The sequence below is a fragment of the Pinus tabuliformis genome, chromosome 8, assembly GCF_031772625.1.
Source record: "Pinus tabuliformis cultivar Carrire ecotype Pingquan chromosome 8, CPIR1, whole genome shotgun sequence".
NCBI lineage: Eukaryota > Viridiplantae > Streptophyta > Pinopsida > Pinales > Pinaceae > Pinus > Pinus tabuliformis.
The window spans coordinates 647,829,494-647,852,240 of NC_142294.1; positions in this window are offsets into that span (position 1 = coordinate 647,829,494).

Genomic DNA, 22,747 nt, shown 5'->3' on the forward strand with positions numbered 1-22,747 from the left:
GCCGTAGCTTCCCGTGATACATTCAACAATACTGAATCTGAGACACACAATCATATTGTGCTTTTTGCCTTCTGATCCAACTTCTTCCATTCTTCATCAGACACTCCCATTGGTTTAGTACCTGGATCTACCATGATCCACTGATCTTTATCCACCAATAGATCTTCCATCTTGAGTTTCCAGAACTCAAAACTCTGACAATTAAATTTCTTGATCTCTATCTTTCCACTACTCACCATCTTCTCTCACCACTAAAATCGATCCCGCGGATCTCCCACTGAACAAGGTCTACCACAGGCCCGAGTGAAACCCCTCAGCAGCAAAGACATCCCCTTGAAGCCAAAACAACTCTGATACCAAATGTAGGTTTTAACTTCATACAGAAATTACCTGCATACAAATTCTAAAACACAGAAAATAAACAATGCGAGAGCATAACACATAGAACACATATACATAGAGATTTTCCCTTGGATCCCAAAACCGAGACTACCAGTTTGATTTTTCATTATGTTCCTTTCAATGTTACAATACATATTTATACATGCCGAAGCATCCAATACCATGGACCGAAAACCATCACGTCCAAAACCATGTGCCAAAATCATGCACAAAACCATAGATAGGTCCGCCCACCCTAATATAGGGTCCAAAAAACAAAATTTTCTAGGGCGCTTCCTCGGACCCCATAGAAGGGGGTTACCTACACCCCTCAAACCCCCTGTGACCCACCCCACTACGTAATCAGCACAATGAAGGGGAGGCTCTGTACCCCTCCACCCCCCCTATTTACTATGCGGGCTAGTCGTGGAAAGAATATAACACAACCCAACAGTAACAAAGCCTATTTACAAGTCAATAATATCCATGGTAAAGTGGGGGTGAATATCTATGGTTAGAAATCTTGTTATATTGTAAGTTTATTGTAAGTATTGAGTTATTATGTGCTTATTAATTAAATTTAAATATGGTTTAGAAATTATTATTTTAATTTATAAGATTTTATATTTTGTATTACATTTTATATTATACCTTTTGCATTTTAGCTTTTACATTAATTTGAACACTTATTTTTTTTCTTTTTTTTCTACATACATTTTTCCGATGTTTACATTACATTACTTACTTACATTACACACATCTCCAATATACTAGTACCTCACGCATCATAATTTAAAATCAATTTATTTATATATTTGTGTAACTTAATTATAGTTTAATCAAATTAGTATATTTTTTATTTGGATCGAGAAGCTCACTTTTTAGCCAAGAATGACCCCCATGTGTAAGTATGTCACATCCTCAAAAAATAATAAAATAATTAGCCTGAATATTTAATTATATACAACTTGAATATTTAGATTATATATAACTTTTTGATCTTATTAATGGCTAACATTAATTATTAAAATATAATTATGTATTATTTATATAATTTGAATCGATAAAAAATTGTCCCATCCCTTTAATAGTTGATTTATCATATACTTGAATTTGAATGGATCATAGATTTACCTTTAACAATTTTTTTTGCCACATTAAATTTCCAAATTGGGTAAAGTTTTAAACATCTTTACTCTTTACTAAAGTAAATTCCATTTCTTAAATCAAAGGAAAAAGGCTAATTCAACAGAAACAATCAAAATTTTGCTCCAAAATCTTTTAATATTTCTTTTAATTAAATATTTATAAAATGAATCTTTTAAAAGATAATCCATATTCTATGGATCTATTAAAATATTTAAAGACATAAATATTTCCACATCAAAATTGTAATATTTGAAAATATTAATTTTATTCAGTTTTATTATAAATTTTGTTATCATGACATAAAAAAAACACTATTAAAACTAATATTAATATTAAAAGATTAATATTAATATTGTTAAAATTAATAAATTTACTTACTTTGGATTAATATAATATTAGGTTTAATATAATATTTAATTTGTTATATTATAATATATATATTAATATATAATGACATATGTTAACTCTAGATATATATGGAGGGAAAAACAAATGCATAAAGTGATAGAGGTCGAGAGATAGAGGGAGTGACAAGGGAGAGACTGAGTTAAAATGAAAGAGAGGGGAGAAGAGGAATGAAAAGAGAGATAGAGAGAGGAGAGTGACAGAGGGAGAGAATGTTAAGAGAGAGAGGGAGACACAAAGATGGAGGGGGGAATTTAGGGGGAGAGAGAGGAGGAGAGAGGGAGGGAGATAGTGACAAGGTTGGAGAGAGAGAGATGGAGAGGTGCGGGGGAGAGTGGGAGGTAGGATAGAAAGGGAGAGAGGGGAAGGACCAGACAGAGAACTTGAGAGAGAGGAGGAGAGAGGAAGGGAGAGAGAGAAAGGGAGAGAGATGGAGTTGGAAAGGGAGAGAGGGAGTGAAGAAGAAATACGTAAAGAGCGAAAAGTGGAGAGAGAGAGAGAGAGAGGGAGTGATAAGGGAGAGATGAAGGGAGAGTTTGTATATTTTTGGGTTAGATAGAGAGAAAAAGAAGGAGAAATAGAAGGAATGGGGGAGAGAAGGACAAAGAAGGAGAGAGGGAGGGAGATAGCGATAGAGTTTGAGAGCGAAGAGAGAGGGGGGGAGACAAAGGGAGGTGGGAGAGAAAGGGAGAGAGAGGAAGGAAGAGAGACAAGACATGACAAAGAGGAGAGAGGGAGGGAGACAAACATGGAGTTGGAGGGGGAGAGAGAGGTGGGTTAGAAGAAATACATAGATAGAGAAACATGGAGAGAGAGAGGGTGTAATGCCCTCTTTCCATATCTACCCAAGTAACTGGCCAACCGAGGTAAACATGCGATGAGAGGCTACTATGATCACATTCAACCTCCTAGGTGACCTTAAGGAAATGGAATCAACGGAAACACAACATACAAACCTTCCACATCAGCTACAGGACCCTTGAGAGTCGTCCCAACACTTCAAGAAACTTGCCCCTAGGTCAAACTGAAGTTTTTGATCAATTGACCTCTGGATGCTCTCATGATATAGGCATTTCAGTGTCCAACAGGCTATGGATTCTCTCATGTTATAGGCATGCTAGCGTCCAAGGCATATTTTATCTAGTTTTGTGCCAGTGTCACCGTGATTTAAGCCACTTTTTCAAGCCTAGAGCCCAGGTCACTATTCAAAATTAAATGGCATCTTCAGAATAGTAAAACAACAAGGAAACAATGATGCAAAAGAAAATAGTTGAACAAGCCCTTAACCAGGCCCCTACCACCTGTGACAGGAATTTCATCAAATGTATCACAAAAATGTAATCTACAGGTGTAAATAACAGATTTAAGCATAGGGATATCATACTTATCTCAGAATCGCTAAGAACCATTGTTCCCTCATATCATTTACTGGATTATCATCTATTAAGTCATAGATATGTTTTCCATTTGTTTACAAGTAAAAACATGATGAGATCCATACATATCGACCGTCATAAAACACATACATAACCAACATAATAGCAATAGAAATATAGATGAAATCATATTTGTATGATCCACATATTAATTAGTATAATACTCATAGAAATACAAGGAGAAATAACCTCTCATTAACGATATAAAATCCAAACCCAGGATGGGAATACCACGTTCCACTTGACCATAGAATGGTTGAGCCAAATCTCTCTTGAGCCATTCACTCCTGTGCCATATTCTAAGCATGAATGTGGGACTCAAATGAAAGAGCCAACCAGGGCAACAGGAGGCTAAACCACCTCACCCTCATCAATAGAAACTAGGATTTACCGTAATCCATCTTGAATCATTGGGCCAACACAATAAACATTTCATAACATGCTTTACCATGATCTTCACCCGATCACTAGGGCAAATAAACATGGATGCGACTAGATCTCTCAACCTACATGTTGAGGAATTTTCTTGTCTCCTAGTCTCTCAGTATTTACTGCAACCCAAACTCGGATCACTTGGCCCTAAATCAACACCCACTCTCTAGGATTTTCTGCATATTCCAATCCCAAAATTACTAGGCCCAACATAGAGAAAACCACCTCTTGTCTTTACTGTATATCCTTCCATTCACCGACAAGGATTCCTAGGCCCAACATAGAGAAAACCACCTCTTGGCTTTATTGTATATCCTTCCATTCACCAACAAGGATTCCTAGGCCCACCAAGGCAACACAATCCTAGCTTTACCACAACCCACAGTCTGGCTTAGGGGTCACTAGGATGGTGGCTTTACCATGATCCACAGATTGGTTTATGGACCACTAGGGCATGTGCCCTATCAATCAGAAATCCACCTCACTCAACTTCGAATCCATCTAGAAATACAACTCAACCAAAACATGAGAACTCTATCAAACCATGGCTATCCATAAATGGCAAGGCTAGGCTGAAAACACACCTAGAAAATCCCATGCCATCAAAGCAAAAAAACCACATGCAATACCATGCACGCCAAATCTAGTAAGGAAAATACAAATGCAAATCAATAACTACAAACAATAATGTTGTATCTCTTTGATCCCACCTTTCCATGCTTGATATTTGTTTCCTCTTACTTTCTTTTCCTTTTTTGATCCAATGCCAAAATGCTCCAAGAAAAACACATGTCCAAGAGAGAGAGAGAGAGAGCCCCAAAACTAAACTGACACGAGGTTGCTTGGTTTTCCTCAGAATCCTTTTTTTTTAATGAGGCCTCTATTTCCTTCATTTTTCATTATTTTAATTCATTTTCTTCCTCAAATGCAACTTGTGACCTTTCACCTCCATTTTCTCCTAATTTTAATTATTTTCATAGATAAATATGCCAAAAGTTTTATTTTTCCTTTCCAAATCCTTAGCCAATGCCTTTTCCAATTTACTTAGCCATAATAAACCGATGAACACCCACACTTGGATGTCTTGCCCAACATTCAACTTGGAATAAGTGTCCCATCAACCATCGTTAATATTTTTTCCTTTATTACATGGAAACATTATGTGGGTTGTTACAGAATCCTCCCCCTTCGGGGACACCATCCTCAATGTTCAACCACACCTATACCTCAACAAAACCACTAAAAAACAAACATACTACCCATGGAGATTTATAGCATAGCTCGATGTAGCATTTACAATGATCACCCTATTGAGAATAAAACCATCATGACAACATAACAACATGACAACATAATGACATGACACCCATACCTATTATTGGAGCTTTAGAACATATCTCATGGTGGTATTTGCATCAATATACATATGTACATATACTAAAACATCACCAAACATTTACCAAAACAACATACCAAAACTGCTTTGCCTCAATCGGCAAACAAAGAAGGATACATAGCACGCATCTGATTTGTCATCTCCCATGTAGCTTCATCGGGACCAAAGTTCTTCTAGTGCACTTTAACTTGCTTGATTGCTCAATTACAGAGCATGAACACCTTTTTATGCAATATACACTGAGGCTCCAGTTGGAATTCTCCATCTAGTTCCACCTACAATACAGACAAGTCAATCACATCATCAACATATTTAACATACTTCTTAAGAAATGACACATGGAAAACATCATGGACTTTCATTTTTGGAGGTAATGCAAGTCAATAGGCTACTGGCCCAATCCTCTCAACAATATTGAAGGGTCCACATAACGATGGTGCTAGCTTGGCACATCATCCAATCTGTAAGGAGTTCTTGTTTGGTTTGATGCATAAATACAACTATTCCCGAACCTAGAACACCTTGAACAACCTGTTCTGATCTGCATAGCCCTTCTTCCTATCATGTGATGCCTTTAGATTCTTCTTGATTACCTGCATTTCCTGTTCCATGTCTGCCAAAATGTCTGGTCCAATCAACATCCTATTAATTGGATCACTCGAATTGATAGGATTATTGTACTTCTACCCATACAATGCCTCGAAAGGACTCGTCCTCAAAGATTCATGATACTCATTGTTGTGAGAGAAATGTACCAATGAAAGATACTCTTCCCACTTTTGTTGCTGATGCATCACATAAATCCTCGACATGTCTTCTAATATGTTGTTGACCCTCTCTGTTTTTCCATCTGTCTGCAGATGATAAGTTTTACTGAAGGGCAACTTTGTGCCCAAAACTACAAACAACTCCTTCCAAAACTTGGAAGTGAACTTTCCATCCCTTTCGGACACAATTTTCTTTGGAACACCATGCAATTTGACTACATATCTAATGAATACATGTGCTACATCGCTATCTCGAAATGTAGACTTCATTGGAATGAAGTGCGCAACCTTTATCAACCTGTCCACAAAAACCATGATGGAATCATGTTGTTTCACTATCCTTGGAAAACATGTGATGAAGTCCATGGAAATTACTTCCCATTTCCACTCTTGAATCACAATCAGTTGTAGCAATCCATCTAGATGCTTACACTCTGCTTTCACATGTTGACAACCAAAACATCTAGCCACAAACTCTGCTACATCCCTCTTTAGATTCAATCAATAAGAAAATTTCTTCACTACAGTCAATGTCTTTTGGTAACCTGGGTGACCTGAATATGTTTTCACATGAAACTCTCTCAACATCAAATTCTTGAGCTCGCTTCTATCTGCCACATATATCTTGTCTCTGAATCTGACCAATTTGTTTTCCATAAGACAATGGTCCACATCTTGTGCACCTACACCTATACCTATACCTATACCTGTACTGACACCTGTATCTGTACCTCTACTACCATATGTACCTATACCTATACTACGACCTGTACTTGTACCTGTACTATCACCAGTACCTATGCTAATAATTTGCAGCAACCTATGCACAAACTCCAGATACTAGACATCATGCTGACCATCATGCAAGATCCTATCTTGTAAGTCTGTCCCATAAGAGCTCATAGCTGCTTAGTGATTTATTTTTATCTACCTACTGAGAGCATCTGCCACCCTATTCTCCTTTCCTTTGATGTACCTGATATCGAAGTCAAACTCACTGATCGTAGCCAACCATCTAGCTTGTCTAATGTTCAGATTTGATTGGTCAAATAATTACCTCAACCCAATGTGATTGCTCATTAATACAAACCTCCTGCCAAGAAGATAGTGCCTCCACATCTTCAATGCATGCATGATCATTGCTAACTCCAAAACATGTGTTGGGTAGTTCTTCTCATGCACATTTAGTTTTCATGACTCATAGAATATGACCTGTCCATCCCACATAAGGACTCCACTAAGTTCTCTCTTGCAAGCATCTATGCACACTACAAACTATTTTTCTAGATCTGCAATCTGTAGCACTATTGCATGTGTCAACAACTACTTAAGCTACTCAAAACTAGCCTAACACTCTGTCCATTAAAACGTCTTACTTTTCCTCGATAATTATGTGATAAGATAAGCAATTTTCGAGAAGCTCCTGATGAACCTCCTATAATATCCTATTAATCCCATGAAATATCTCACCTCATCCATATTCCTCGAAGCTACCCACTCCATGATGGCCCTTATCTTTTCTGGAACTACTACAATGCCTTACTTGGAGACAACACATGCCAAGTAATGTACCTCAGTTTGAAAGAAACTACATTTGTTGAGCTTAGTATACTATTAATTCTCTCTCAACAATATCAACATTGTTGCTAAATTCTAGGCATGCTCTTCCTCATTTTCATAATATACCAATATCTCATCAATTAACACAATAACAAACTTATCCAAATATAGATGCAACACACTATTCATCAAGCGCGTAGATGTAGTCGGAGCATTAGTCAAACCGAATGGAACTACAAAAAACTCATAATTCCCATACCTAGTTTTGGAAAGTTGTCTTGTAAAGGTCCTCATGTTTGATACATGCCTGGTGTTCCCTTCAACTGATCGAACAAGTCATCAATCCTCAGCAACAAATACATATTCTTGATAGTCACTTTGTTCAAGTGCATTTATTCAATGCACAATCTAAGAGTACCATCCTTCTTCAAAAAAAAAATACTAGTGCGCCCCATGGTGATAAACTTGGTGTATTGTATCCCTTGTCCAACATTTCCTTCAATTATATCTTCAACTCAACCAATACAGGTGTGCTCATCCTGTCAGGTGCTTTTGATGTTGGAGTTGACCATGACAATAACTCAATAGAAAATTATACTTCCCTATGAGGTGGAAACTCTGTAATGTCCTCAAGAAATACATCCTGGAACTTCTGTAGAACTTGCTACCTGCTCAAAACATCTGCATCCTCAGCTTCCTAACATTTTTTACTAGAAATGTGCACTACAAATAAAATCCACCCTTTTTTGTGACTAGTTTTTTCCTACATAGATGTCACATCCTAACCTATGTGGCTTTCTTCTTTTCCTACAAGACTCTTGGTTCCCCATTGTCATTGACACACTCATAGAATTTTTCATAACAGTCCACCTTGGTTCTATGAAGATACAACCAATCCATGCCCAATAAAATACTCTATGATCTCAATGGTAATATGTTAAAATGTGCAGTGGTAGGCATACCATTCAAATCAAACGCACAAGCTCTTCCCCAATTGTGGACTCACTTCTTTGTACCTATAGCTAACTACACTAACGAAGATTCTGCATGCAATTCCTTACTCAAACCAAACTTATCCACCAAGTCAAGACTAACATAGCTATAATTAGATCCAGGGTCAATCAAAATAGAAATAACTTGATCATGAAGCTTACCATCCATCTCAATGATATATTCTTGATGGTGTTCCTATTTGTTATCCAATGCTACATAAATATGAAGAACGCTTTAACTAACATCCCTAGCAATGTGTGCCTCCTGCACACTATATATCTAAGGCCTACCACGTTGATTCTCTGGATAAACTCTCATAAGGTACTCCTTACCACATGTCCAACACTCCAACTAGTCAATACCCTCAAGCTTATGTTGTTGTTGCAATCCATGTCCCTATTTAGCTGCATTGAACCTCTTTTGTGGTGCGACATTTTCTTTCTCATATGCATTCTAAGGCCTTGTTCTTTTCGGCTGCCATTCACCTTTACCTTTTTCTTTCCCTTTCCATCCTTTCTGAGATTCATTCTTATGCTTTGACTGTTCATAGAAATGTTTCAATATCCAAATAACTTCCTCAAGTGATTGATGCTCATCATACTCAATCCGATCTCTAAATGATAATGAAAATCCACTGGCAATTTACTAAACTTTAGCCTTCTCATCTGTAAGATATGCTACATACCTCAATAGCTCTAGAAACTTAGTCGTGTACTCTTCATCTGTCATTGATCCCATCTTTAGCTCATAAAAATTTTTGGCCTTACTATCGTAGCACCTTTCTAATAATTATTTATTCCTGAAAACCCTCTTGAACTTGTGCCAACTCAATTCATCTCTCTTGATGTCTCTAACCCTTTTCACATCTTCCCACCAAACGTATGATTTACCTTTCAAGCTAAAGATCACTCCTCTGGCCTTCATGTTATTTGTGTAATTATGAAACTCAAATACTTTGTTCATCCCAAGTATCCAAGCCTTTGCGTCTCTTAACTTCTTAACATCTCCATCAAAAGTAGGTGTCTTCCCTTTCTTAAAATATTCTGGAAAGTACCCCTAGCACTCCTCCTGTAAGGATGATAATGATGACGATCATGATGTTTATCAGAACCAGAACTAGAATAGTACCTGTATCCATCACCTCTCCTATCTGGAGTATACAACAACCTTCCATCTCTAATAGTATCATCTCTATCTGAAATGTGACCACCATGAGACCTACTTCCATATGCCCCATTCATTTTTTCCTCTTGTCCATGGCTGATCTGAAGTGGCCCTTGTCGCTGCAATCCTGACAGACTGTAAAGAAGTATAACATTTACCTCTACTTGTTTCTTTTGTGCCTATATGGTTTTGTCATTTTCTACCTTACAACTCCTTATTTCTTCCTTCAAACTTCTCAATGTGTCTACCAAATCATAACAGTTCCCAACACCACACTGCTCATATGATTCATAGGGAGAGTCTTTTAAGTCTACCATCTTACTGGCCATTTGATCTTCTTTCCTGCAAGGCATACTATGTCAGCTAAACCAAATCACAATAAATCAACGTACCTTAGCATAGCTGAGGGAGGATTTCTCATCTACAAGATCATCAAATCAGTGTGATAAATGTATAACATAATCATAACGACATATGGATATATGCAAATTAGTGCATCAACACATAAGAATCCTTCTAGATAGAGTCCAATCATTAATGCATGAGCATATCAATTACACATACCATGACTTCATGCATGACAACAACCATTACGCCATTGTACACATGGCCACATGCAAACATCAACATGCATAAGCAATGCATAATCAACTACACACATGCATGAACACATATAGTCAAACATATAAGAATATAACCAAGCATACAAAATGATACATGTAAGTGACATACAACAACATGTAATGAGTCATACTCTCATGACGATGCATCCCACGACAACAACCTCAACTTCCACATGGTGACATTACACAACCATGATCAACACCATACAATACAAAAGACACATGGAATGCAAGAATAAGGGACACACATGAAACAAACACACACAAGCCATCCATTCTAAGGGGTGAAACATGCTCTGATACCACTCTTTAACACCCTCCTCCCACATCTACCCATGTAACGACCAACTGGGGTAAACATGTGACGAGAGGATACCATGATCAAATTCAACCTCCTAGGTAACCTTAGGGAAATGGAATCAACATATACACAACATACATACCTTACACATTATCTACAAGACCCCTCATAGTCATCCCAACACTTCAGACAGCTTACCCCTGGGTTGCACTAATTTTTTTTATCACTTGACCTCTAGATTCTCCCATGATATAGGCCTACCATCATCTACGAGGCTCTAGATTCTTTCATGCTATAGTCATGCCAATGTCCAAGGACTATTTTGTCTGCTTCATTGCTAGTGTCTCGAAGATTTAAACAACTTTTTCAAGCCTAGAGACCAGGTCACTTCTCATAATTGAATGACATCTTCATAACAGTAAAATAACAAGGAAACAATGATGCAAAAGAAAATAGTTGAACAATCCCTTAACTAGAACACTACTAGCCATGATAGGAATTTCATCAAACTGATCCAGGATGATCTATTGATTCAAATTATACAGGTGTTCAAGTGTTTTTCGGTATCATCGTCGCTTCAGTTCAACTTTGACAGATCGACAGTGTTGGTTGTGGATCAGGTTGTTCAGGTAATGTTTGTAGTATTTCATGGCATTCAATTGATGTGGTGTTGTACCTGGTTGTCAACTTATGTTCATCGACAGTTCTGCCAGGATTGGTCGACAACATGTGTTTTGTCATTCGACAAGTAGGATTTGGGTTCGATATGAGTGTCGTTTGTGGATATGTTCATCATCGAGATTGTCGTTGCAAAGACAGCTGGAGTCAATGATGTGTGTGGGTTGTCGTCATAGAAAAGGATTAATATTGTCATGTCGACGATAAGCAGGTGGTTTTACGTCACATTGTGACGAAAGTTTGTAAAAGGGTTTTTTTTTAAATTCTAGACCTAAACCCTAAATCCTACATCTAAAAACATATTCCTATGCTAAACACCAAACCCTAGGCTAATCCTATGATAAAACTATCTATTAAACACATTACAACCCTAATACATACCTCTCGGCCTTTGCAAATTGTAAAAACATTACAATTATATATATGACAGCCCTAACCACAACTTCTTAGCTGCGTTGGAACTGCAGTCATGTGAGCGGTCGAGCAGTCAGGGATATGTCACGGTGTTCAGAGGTTAGCGAAGCCACGGGCCTTAAACCACGCAGATTTGGAAACCATTACAATTACATGTGAGTAGGGAAAAAGGTTATGGTTAGCCGCAGAGTTTTAAAATGCAGTTACCACGCTATTGCCGAAACCACCGAGGAGATGTGCTATCACACGGCACGTCACTACGCCGCTAGCTAGAACTGCCAGAGGGTGATCGCGAGTTTGCAGCCTATAGTTAGCCAGCAGCATTCACCTACCAACGATTAAGCCATCGCGCGTTTTATTGACTATTAACGAGATTGTTTAACATAAATTCTAGATTTGGGTTTTAATGTTAATTTTATTGTAAAATTAATTAAATGACCTTGAAACCTTATGCCTAGGTGTCCCTATGGTACTAGACCGAGACCAAACAAACCCTAAAGTTAGAAAATTCACCCTCAAATGCAGTCAGGGAGGTTTCCATGCATCTACAAACCTATAAAAGGCAGTTTTGCTCAATTAAGAGGAGTGTTGTTTTCAACTTTTGTATGCAGGTTTTGGAGGGATAGAAGCGATTTCGTTTTCAGTGTTTCGGGAGCATCCGGGGTCAGATTTGGAAACCGTAAGCGGCATTGGAAAGCTAGTTTAGAGAGATATCTGATGAAAGAGGTTAGAATTTCCTATGTGCAATTTCAGTCTATGTAAATCACTGTGTAATCGAATCCTTTCTTCTCATTCCTAATAAAATAGTCACCCATCTTGAAAGCGGACCCAGAGACGTAGTCCATTAGGGATGAACTCCGTAATCAATCTTGTTGTTTGGTATAACTATGTTTTCACTGTTTTCACTTCTATTTTGCATCCTACTTATGGTTTATTAGCTGTCGTAAAGTGTTATGTTCAAGCAGTTTACCTCGATTTCCGTGCTTTCAGTTAACATTCAACTCACTAATGGTTAATCAAGTCTACATCATTTTTTAGTATATGATCATTTCAAATCATATAATTTGGTACCAGAGTAGGTTGCATTTGTATAATGTGCCATTGAATGTTAACCAGGTCTAAGTCGCAACGAGGAGAAGGAATCCTTGAGCAGATCAATCCAGAGATTGGAAAGCGACGAGTCATTCAGAAATCGACCATGTCAGGACCCGATGTAGGTGAAGACACTGAAACAAACATGAGCGAGGAACATTTTCGGTAGGCATTCTTAACTATGCAGTAGATGTTGGGAGAATTGTACGAAGACAAGAAGGCAAGATATGCTTCTTTTTCAAAGGCATCGAAGAAGGACAAAAGTAAAGGGAAGACTGATAAACCCCCTTCACCTCCATCATCTCCATCATCCTCTTCTTCTTCTTCTTCTTCTTCTTCTTATTCCAGTGCAGAATCTGAAACAGAAAAGAAACCTAATAAATCATCTCTTTTGAAACTTGATGTTAAATTTGAGTTCCCTGTTTATGATGGTGAAATGAATCCTGAAAAACTAGATAGCTAGATAAAGCAGTTAGAAGTACATTGTCGTATTCAGAAGATTCCTAGAGACAAAACTAAAATTCAGTTAGCTACACTTAGAATGGGAGGAACAACTTTACTCTGGTGGGAAAGTAAAACTTAGCTAGATGTCAAGCGTAAAGGAAAAGTCATCTCTTCATGGTCTAAGTTTTTGAAAGCTCTTAGGAAACAATTCTATCCTTTAGGATACATGTAGCAAGTTGTTATTGATTGGGAGCATCTGAGGCAAGGTAAAGCGCAAAGTGTTTAGGAGTTTAATCAGGAGTTTAGAAAGAAAGAATTGGCTCTTGGTATTTCATTGGATACATGTGAAACTTTGTTAAAATACATCGACAGTTTACATTCATATTTGCAACATACTTTATTGATGTTTAATCCTCATGATTTTGATGAGGTGTGTGTTCAGGCCCTACATATTGAATCAAGTGGTAGACCATTCAAGTTTTCATCTTAGTCATCCAAAGAGTTGGAAACCAAAGGTTCCAGTGACAATAAGGGGAAGAACATTTCGAAGAGAAAGAAATCAATGATCGTTTAGAAGGAAAGACCTACCTATTCTCATTGTCAGAGAATCGGTCATGATGAATTGAAGTGCATGAAACTTCATCCAAAACTTAAGCCCAAAAAGTTCCTTAAGGGGAAGGATAAAAGAAGGCCATTACAGCAGTCCAGTAGGATCTGTGTTCAGATTCAGGTGATGAAAGGAGGATAACCACCATGGTTATGACAGGAAAAACTTTTGATACTGGTTCAAGTTCGAAAACTAATGTATCTTCTTCAAACATAAACCCTTCACATGAGGATAAAAGAGTTGAAATGTTCCACATAAGGATCACTTCTAAGCATAAAAAGATTGGCACAATGTTTGAATGGATCACAAGAAAATTTAATATCTAAACATATTCTTAATCAATTGGGATTGGAGACACAGAATCATCCAAGACCATACACATTAGGTTGGATTAATAAATCAACTCAGATAAATGTCACAAAGCAGTGTCAGTTACAATTTGCAATTGCATCTAAGTACATTGATGAGGTGGAATTAGATGTGGTCCCAGTAGACATATGTGGAGTTGTCTTAGGAAGTCATTATCTTTATGATAGAGATGTACTGCTTTACAGAAGAGAAAATAAATATCACCTAAAGAAAGAACGTGTTGAATTTATTGTTAGGGCACATAAAGTCAAATCAAACCTGGATTTAATTGTTACAAATCAAGTTAAGCAGTTAATAAGTTCAAGTAAATATGTACTCATGTTTATTAAGGAACAACATAAAGATGATTGTTCGGAATGCGAGATTCAATTTATAGATCAATTGGTCAAGGTGGTTAATTCTTTTCCAAGAAATCTTATTCATAAACAGGATAAGCAACATGAGATACATTTAATGTCCTATGAATATCTTCTTAAGAAAAAATGACTCTCAACTCATTCATTCAACTGAATTCTAGAAACTATCATCATCAGCAGTGTATTGCAGGGAATGGTAGATGTGAGTCTAATCAGAGACTTGTTTCAGATGGTATGTTTATTTTCAGTTTTAGGGGTGCAGGTCAGTATCTGGGAAGTTAGCGTTACATTTCTTGGGTATTGCATCATCATTTCATGCTTTAAAAAGTAATGAAGCATATTTTCAAGTGGAGAGGACGTCTATAAGTTTTCATGACAAATAATTTTCGAAAGTAGATCTAAAGTTTCCTTATCATGATTTGAAAACTAATGCATTAAGTGAAAGTGTTAGTCAATGGAAATATCAGTTAATAGATGAAGAAATGGTGATTCAAGTAAATCAAAAATTACTTAGATACTTTCAAAGTCAAACTAAGTTGTAGCAGTATTTACGTCACAGCCGAATGAGTTTTGTGCAGCAAGTTCACTTATAATCAGTAAAAAGGAAATTAAATCAAGTCAAGTAATTGATATGTAGTCAAAATCAAAGGAGTCTTTGAATATTTCAGTTATTCCAGAAAGTAGATTGTTAATACCCATCAGATGTGTTGAACAAAGTTCTAGAAATATTGTTTTCAAAGATGTTTTTGAATCACTAACTCATGATTCTTTATGGAAAGAATTCAATTGCCATGTTGATAACAGGTTGTTTACCCATCAATGCATGTTGTTTATACTGCAGATGGAAGAAACAGGTCACCGAATCGAAATGTGCCATGGCCAGCATCATTAGGAGCATCACCTGTAGGTGATTAATCGAATGTATTGGTACATCGTCAGGTCAAGGTGGAAAGAGAGGGAGTTCTACCCTCATTGAGTAATTGTTTAGTCCAACATTTGTAGTCCAAAATCTTTCAAGTGCAGAGGAATGATCCAAGACGATCTGTTGATTCAAATTGTACAGGTGTTCAAGTTTCATTCAGTATCGTCACCGATTCAGTTCAAATTCGACACATCGACAGTGTTGGTTGTGGATCGGGTTGCTCAAGTAATGTTCATAGTATTTCATAGCATTTAGTTGATGTGGTGTTGTACCTAGTTGTCGACTTATGTTCATCGACAGTTCCGCCAAGATTGGTCGATGACATGTGTTTTATCGTTCAACAACCAGGATTTGGGTTTGATATGAGTGTCGTCCATGGCATAGGTTCATCATCCAGATTGTCATTGCAAAGATAGTTCGAGTCGATGATGTGCATGGGTTGTCGTCATAATAAAGGATTAATATCGTCATTTCGATGCTAAGAAGGTGGTTTTACTTCACATTGTGACAAAAGTTTTTAAAAGGATTTTTAAAAAACCTCTAGACCTAAACCCTAAATCCTACATCTAAAAACATAATCCTATGCTAAACACCAAACCCTAGCATAATTCTATGCTAAACACCAAACACAAGCATAATCTTATGCTAAACACCAAACCCTACCCTAATCTTATGCTAAAATTATGTATTAAACACATTACAACCCTAATGCATACCTCTCGGCCAATTATAAAAACATTACAAGTATATATATGACAGCCCTAACCACATCTTCTTAACCGCGTCAGAATTGCAACCATGTGAACGGTCAAGCAGTCTGGGATATGTCACGGTGTTCGGAGATTAGCAAAGCCGCAGGCCTTAAACCGCATGGATTTGGAAACCATTACAGTTACATGTGAGTAGTGGAAAAGGTTATGGTTAACTGCAGAGTTCTAAAACGCAGTTACCGTGCTGTCGCCGAAACCACCGGGGAGATGTGCTGTCACATGGCATGTCACCGCACCACTAGCCGGAATCACTGGAGGGTGACCACGAATTAGTAGCGTGCAGTTAGCTAGTGGAATTCACATGCCAACAGTTAAGCCATCGAGTGTTTTATTGATTGTTAGCAAGTTTGTTTAACATAAAGTCTAGATTTAGGTTTTACTGTTATTTTTATTTTTAAATTAATAAAATGACCTTGAAACCTTATGCCTAGGTGTCCCTATGCTACTAGACCAAGACCAAACAAACCCTAAAGTTAGCAAATTCACCCTCAAATGTAGTCAAGGAGGTTTCCATGCATCTTCAAGCCTATAAAAGGCAATTTTTCTTAATTAAGAGGAGTGTGGTTCTCAACTTTTGTATTCATGTTCTGGAGGGATAGAGGTGATTTTGTTTTCAGTGTTTCAGGAGCATCCAAAGTTGGATTTGGAAACTGTAAGCGGCATTGGAACGCTGGTTCAGAGAGTTGTCTGATGACAGAGGTTAGAATTGCCTATGTGCAAGTTCATTCTATCTAAATCACTATGTAATCAACTCCTTTCTTCTCATTCCTAATAAAACGGTCGCCCATCTTGAAAGCAGACCCAGAGACATAGTCCATTAGGGACGAACTCCGTAATCAATCTTGCTATCTGGTATAACTATGTTTTCATTGTTTTCACTTCTTTTTTGCATCCTACTTATGGTTTATTAGTTGTCATAAAGTGTCCTATTCAAGCAGTTTACCTCGATTTCCGTGCTTTCAGTTAACATTCAACTCACTAATGGTTAATCAATTCGACATCATTTTTTAGTATATGATCATTTTAGATCACAAACACATCAAAAATATGTAATCTACAGGTGTAAATAAGAGATTTAAGCATAGGAATATCATACTTATCTAAGAATCAGTAATAACCATTTTTCCCTCGTATCATTTTCTCTATTATCATCTACTAGGTGATAGATACATTGTCCATTCATTTACAAGTAAAAAAATGATGAGATTCATACATAGACACTATCATAAAACACATACATAACCAACATAATAGTAGTAGAAATACCAATGAAATCACATCCATATGATCCACATATAAAGTAGTATAATTCTCATAGAAATACAAGGATAAATAACCTCCCATTAACGATGCAAAATCCAAACCCGGGATTGGACTACCACATTCCACCCGATCATAAAATGGCTAAGCCAAATCTCTCTTCAGTCATTCATCCCCATGCCATATTCCAAGCATGAATGTGGGACACAAGCCAAAGAACCAATAAAGGCATCTAGAGGCTAAACCACCTCACCGTCATCAATAGAAACGAGGCTTTACCGTAATCCATCTCGGATCACTAGGCTAACACAATAAACGTTCCATAATATGCTTTACCATGATCTCCACCTGATCACTAGGCCAAGGAAGCGTGGATAACACTAGATTTCTCACACTACACCATGAATAATTTTCTTACCTCCTAGTTTCTCAGGCTTTACCACAATCCAAACCCAGATCGCTAGGCCTTAAACCGAGACCCACTCTCTAGGTTTTAACACATATCTCAAAATCGAGATTACTAGGCCCAACAAAGAGAAAACCACATCTTGGTTTTACCATATATCCTACCATTCACCGGTAAGGACGCCTAGGCCCATCAAGGCAACACAATTCTAGCTGTATTGCAACCCATAGTCTATCTCAGGGATCACTAGGCTAGTGGGTTTACCATGATCCATAGTCTAGTTCAGGGACCACTAGGCCATGTGCTCTATCATTCTGAGATCCACCTCGCTCAACTTCGAATCCATCCGACAATCCAACTCAACTAAAACATGAAAAGCCAACACACCATGCCTATCCGGAAATGGCAAGGCTAGGCTGAAAGCACTGCTACACCTGGAAAAATCCATGCCATAACAACAAAATATCTACATGAAATACCATGCATGTGAAATCTAGCAAGGAAAATACACATGCAAATCAATAGCTACAAAGAATTTTGTTGTAGTTGTTTGCTCATGCCTTTCCCTCCTTTATCTTTTCTTCCTCTTTCCTTCTTTTCCTTTCTTGATCCAATGAAAAAATGCTCCAAGAAAATTATAAGTTTCCAAGAGTGAGTGAGAGAGAGAGAATAATGAGAGAGCTCCAAAACTGAATTGACAAAAGGTTACCCACTGATCTTCAAAATCCTTTTTATTAATGAGGCCTCTATTTTCTTCATTTTCCATTATTTTCCTTCATTTTCCTCTTCACATGCAACCTCTCACCTTTCACCTCTCTTTTCTCCTAATTTCCATTACGTTCATAATAAATGTTCCAAAAAGACCTTTTTTACTTTCCAAAGCCTTAGCCATTACCTTAGCCATAATAAATCGATGAACACCCATACTAGGATGTATTACCCAAAATTCAACTTGGAAAAAGTGCCCCATCAAATGTTGTTATTATTTTTGCCTTTATTAACTTTTATTTCATGAAATTTTCACTAGGATTGTTATAGAGGGACTGGTAACAAAGATAGAGAAAGAGAGAGAGAGGAGAGAAGCAAGGAAGAGAGCTAAATTGGGAGAGAGGGAGAGAAGTGGAAGAGAGAGGGAGAGGGAGGGAGAGATAAAGAAATATGGAGAAAGATTGTGTATGTTTTAGGGGTGATATTGAGACACAACAGAGAGGTGGAGCGAGATAGAGATATAACCGGGAGTTGAAGAGAGGGAAGAAGAGAGAGATAGAAAGAGGGAGGAAGAGATAGATAGATATGGAGAGAGATAGCGTGTGTTTGGGGCGGATGAGGTATAGAGATAAAGAAGGAGAGATGGAGGAATATATATATATATATATATATATATATATATATATATATATATATGGAGGGTGGACAAAGGGAAGAAGGTTTTTTGCACTAAATGCATTGATTTTAGTGTAGATGTTGATTTTTAATTATATTTGATTGCTTGTAGTAGTTGCATTGATTTCAGTGTAGATATTGATTTCTACTCTTATTTGACTACTTGCATTGGATGCATAGATTTAATTGTAGATGTTGTTTTCAAATCCTATTTGATTGCTTGCATTAGATGGATTAGATATTGTTAATCTTGAGGCTATAAATTATTAAAACTATTTTTGAAGATTATATTGAGGGGGTGAGAGGGAAGAATATTTCTTGAACTAGAAGGATTGATTTCAGTGTAGATGATGATTTCCAATCCTATTTGATTGCTTTCACTAGATGCATTGATTTCAGTGTAGATGTTGATTTCTAATCATATTTGATTGCTTCCACTAGATTCATTTATTTCAGTGTAGATGTGGATTTATAATCCTATTTGATTGCTTGCATTAGATCCATTGATTTAAGTGTAGATTTTCATTTCTAATCTCATTTGATTGCTTCCATTACATGCATTGATTTCAGTGTAGATGTTCTTTTCTAATATTATTTTATTTCTTGTATTAGATGCATTAGATATTGTTAGTATTGAGGCTATATATTATTAAAATAAAATCAAGGTACATTTACTAATACCTAGATGGACTATTAAGAAATAATTCATTGTAAAAATTTGTGATACTTAGAATTAAAATGGAATAGACATGCAAAAGAAATCCTCCTGCAAAGTGAAAAATAATCATTTGAGAAGACTGTTTGCCTTCTTAATCACCAACTAATTATAATAGACAATTACATATATTCAAAATTGTTAATAGATAATTTCATTCAACAATGTATTCGAAATATTTATAAGAGGAAAATATATTTTTATAAACATAAACAAATCAAAATATTCATGAAAGGGATGTGGTAATTGTTTAGAGAAACAAATAATATAAAGATTTTATAAATCTGGCCACTCATTTAAAAAAAATTAAAAAAATCATTATTTCTTGACTTTGCAAAGTAGACTATAGATAAAAAAAAAAATCATCAAAATATTATTCAAGGAAATAAATTATTTGAAACATTAGAAAAGAAACAAATTATTTCAAGATTAATCTTGATGCAATAAATTATTAAAACTACTCTTCAAGATATATTTAGTAATACCTCAAAGGACACTATCAAGAAATAATTAGTTTTCAAAAGTAAGTTATGATACCTAAAATTAAATGAAATAGATGTGCAATATCAATCCCCTTGCCAACTATTGACAAGATTGTCTCCCTTTTTCATCACCAATTAATTACTAATAGACAATTACATACACATATAAAAATCTAACACAACCCTTGCAACCCATTGACAAGATTGTCTCCCTTCTTCATCACCAATTAATTGCTAATAGAAAATTACACACATATAAAAATATAACACAACAACTCTAACATTCACAAACATTACCATCCAAATGCAAAGGCATAAACTCACAAACCACTCAAAGCATCCACACACAGTACAAACCATTCAAGAAAGAAACACGGACTAAATTAAAGAAGACAATGAAATGCTCATGGCAAGTAAAGAAAACATAATGTGAATTTTGAAGTTAATCTCAAACATATACATAATAATGATAATCTAAAAATGTGACATTGTTGCCCTCAACTTGAACCAATTTAGATCCATCTAACACAGTATTTATCATGGGCCAAGACGGTCCTTCGAGATGCAAACCTTTCCTCAAATTCTATACTCCGAAAACAAAATTTGCATCTCTAAAAATTTGATCCCTCTCAACCCATAATAAATCGAGTATTAAATAAATCTAAACCAATTTATTTAAAAATTCAATTAATTTATTTTTCACTCATATAACAAATAAAACTAAAACTAATAATGAATTCTCCTCTATTAATTTTGTCAAAATTAATTCATAATTCGTGACTCGTTTTAAAAAACTATATATTTTTATAACATTAATATTATATAAAATAATATTAATTGTATGAACAAAAATTAACGATCACAAACATAAATATAAACCGTAATATAAAAAATCGTTAAGAAAATGTAATCTATAGATAGGACTAAACAGAATGTCGCTTCCTTCTTTGATATAGGAGTCTTGACAGGATATTTCTTTGATCTTTCAACTAACCGCTAAGATTTTTGTTGGCGTGCGCATATCACGCAGTCATTGATAGAAACATTTTAAGCTCTTGCACCTCCGTGTCGAATGGGCGGGATCAAATTAAGGTGTCATTTTCATTTGCACGGGGAGACAATTTCACCGGGAAAGTGAGGTAGAGGAATTGTCAGGACAGTTGTTCTGAATTTGGGCAAAATAAAATCAAAAAATTTTGTAGAACCAGTGTTTAAATGGTGTTTTTTATGATAGAAATGTTTTCATCACCATCAAAAATGTCAAGAACATTTAAAATTTTGAAATTTAACAACTATAACTTGCATTTACAAAAATCTTTGTGGAATTTTCTCTAAATATCACTAAAATTTCCATAACTTTCCAAGCAACTCCTCCACGTTGTTAGACTGGCGTTTCACTGAAGGGTGATTTGTTGGCGTTTCACTGGACGGTGATTTGTTTAAAGTGGAGATTTGCTTTTCAAAAAATCTAGGAGTGAGGGGTTGAATTGTTTTTTCTATTCAGCACGTAAAAGATTCTGAAGCAACCAAAGTTTTGAAACTTCGCAGTTTTCATCAAAAATCTGGTAGAAAACTTGAAAGGGCAGGCAGTCATTTATAGCGCACATCACGCAATCATGGATAGAAACATTTTAAGCTCTTACACATTCGTCATGTCGAATGGGCCAGGATCAAATTAGCGTGTCATTGTCATTTGCACTTGGTGACAATGGTGATGGGGATTTGTTTTTCAAAAAATCAAGGAGAGTCGTTGACTCGTTTTTTTCTATTCAGCACGTCAAAAATTCTAAAGCCTCCAGAATTCTGTAACTCTACAGCTTTCAGCAAAAATCTTGTGGAAAAACTATTCCTTTCTCAGTGAAATCTTCGCCAATTTAGTCTACGCTTTTTCATTTTCAGTGGTATGTCAATCACATGGGTGGGGAGATAAAATTAACGTGTCGATATCAACCAGCTACTCGGAATAGACGTGCACACGATGCAGTCTATGAACGAAACCTTTTGAGCTCTCGCCACCTATTACTTAAAGGCTCCAGTTTCGATCCTCTTTCAGACCCATCGAAAGTGATATGGGTGAAAAACGGCTACAATTCTTGTTTTACGTGCCTCATTGTCAAATGTGCAACTCTGAAATACAATGTTGTGGCTTGTACACCCTGGGATATTCATATTAGTTTATATAGTTTTGGATATTATACAGGAAAAGCAAGCAGTTAATATATTTTGTAAAATAAAATTATAA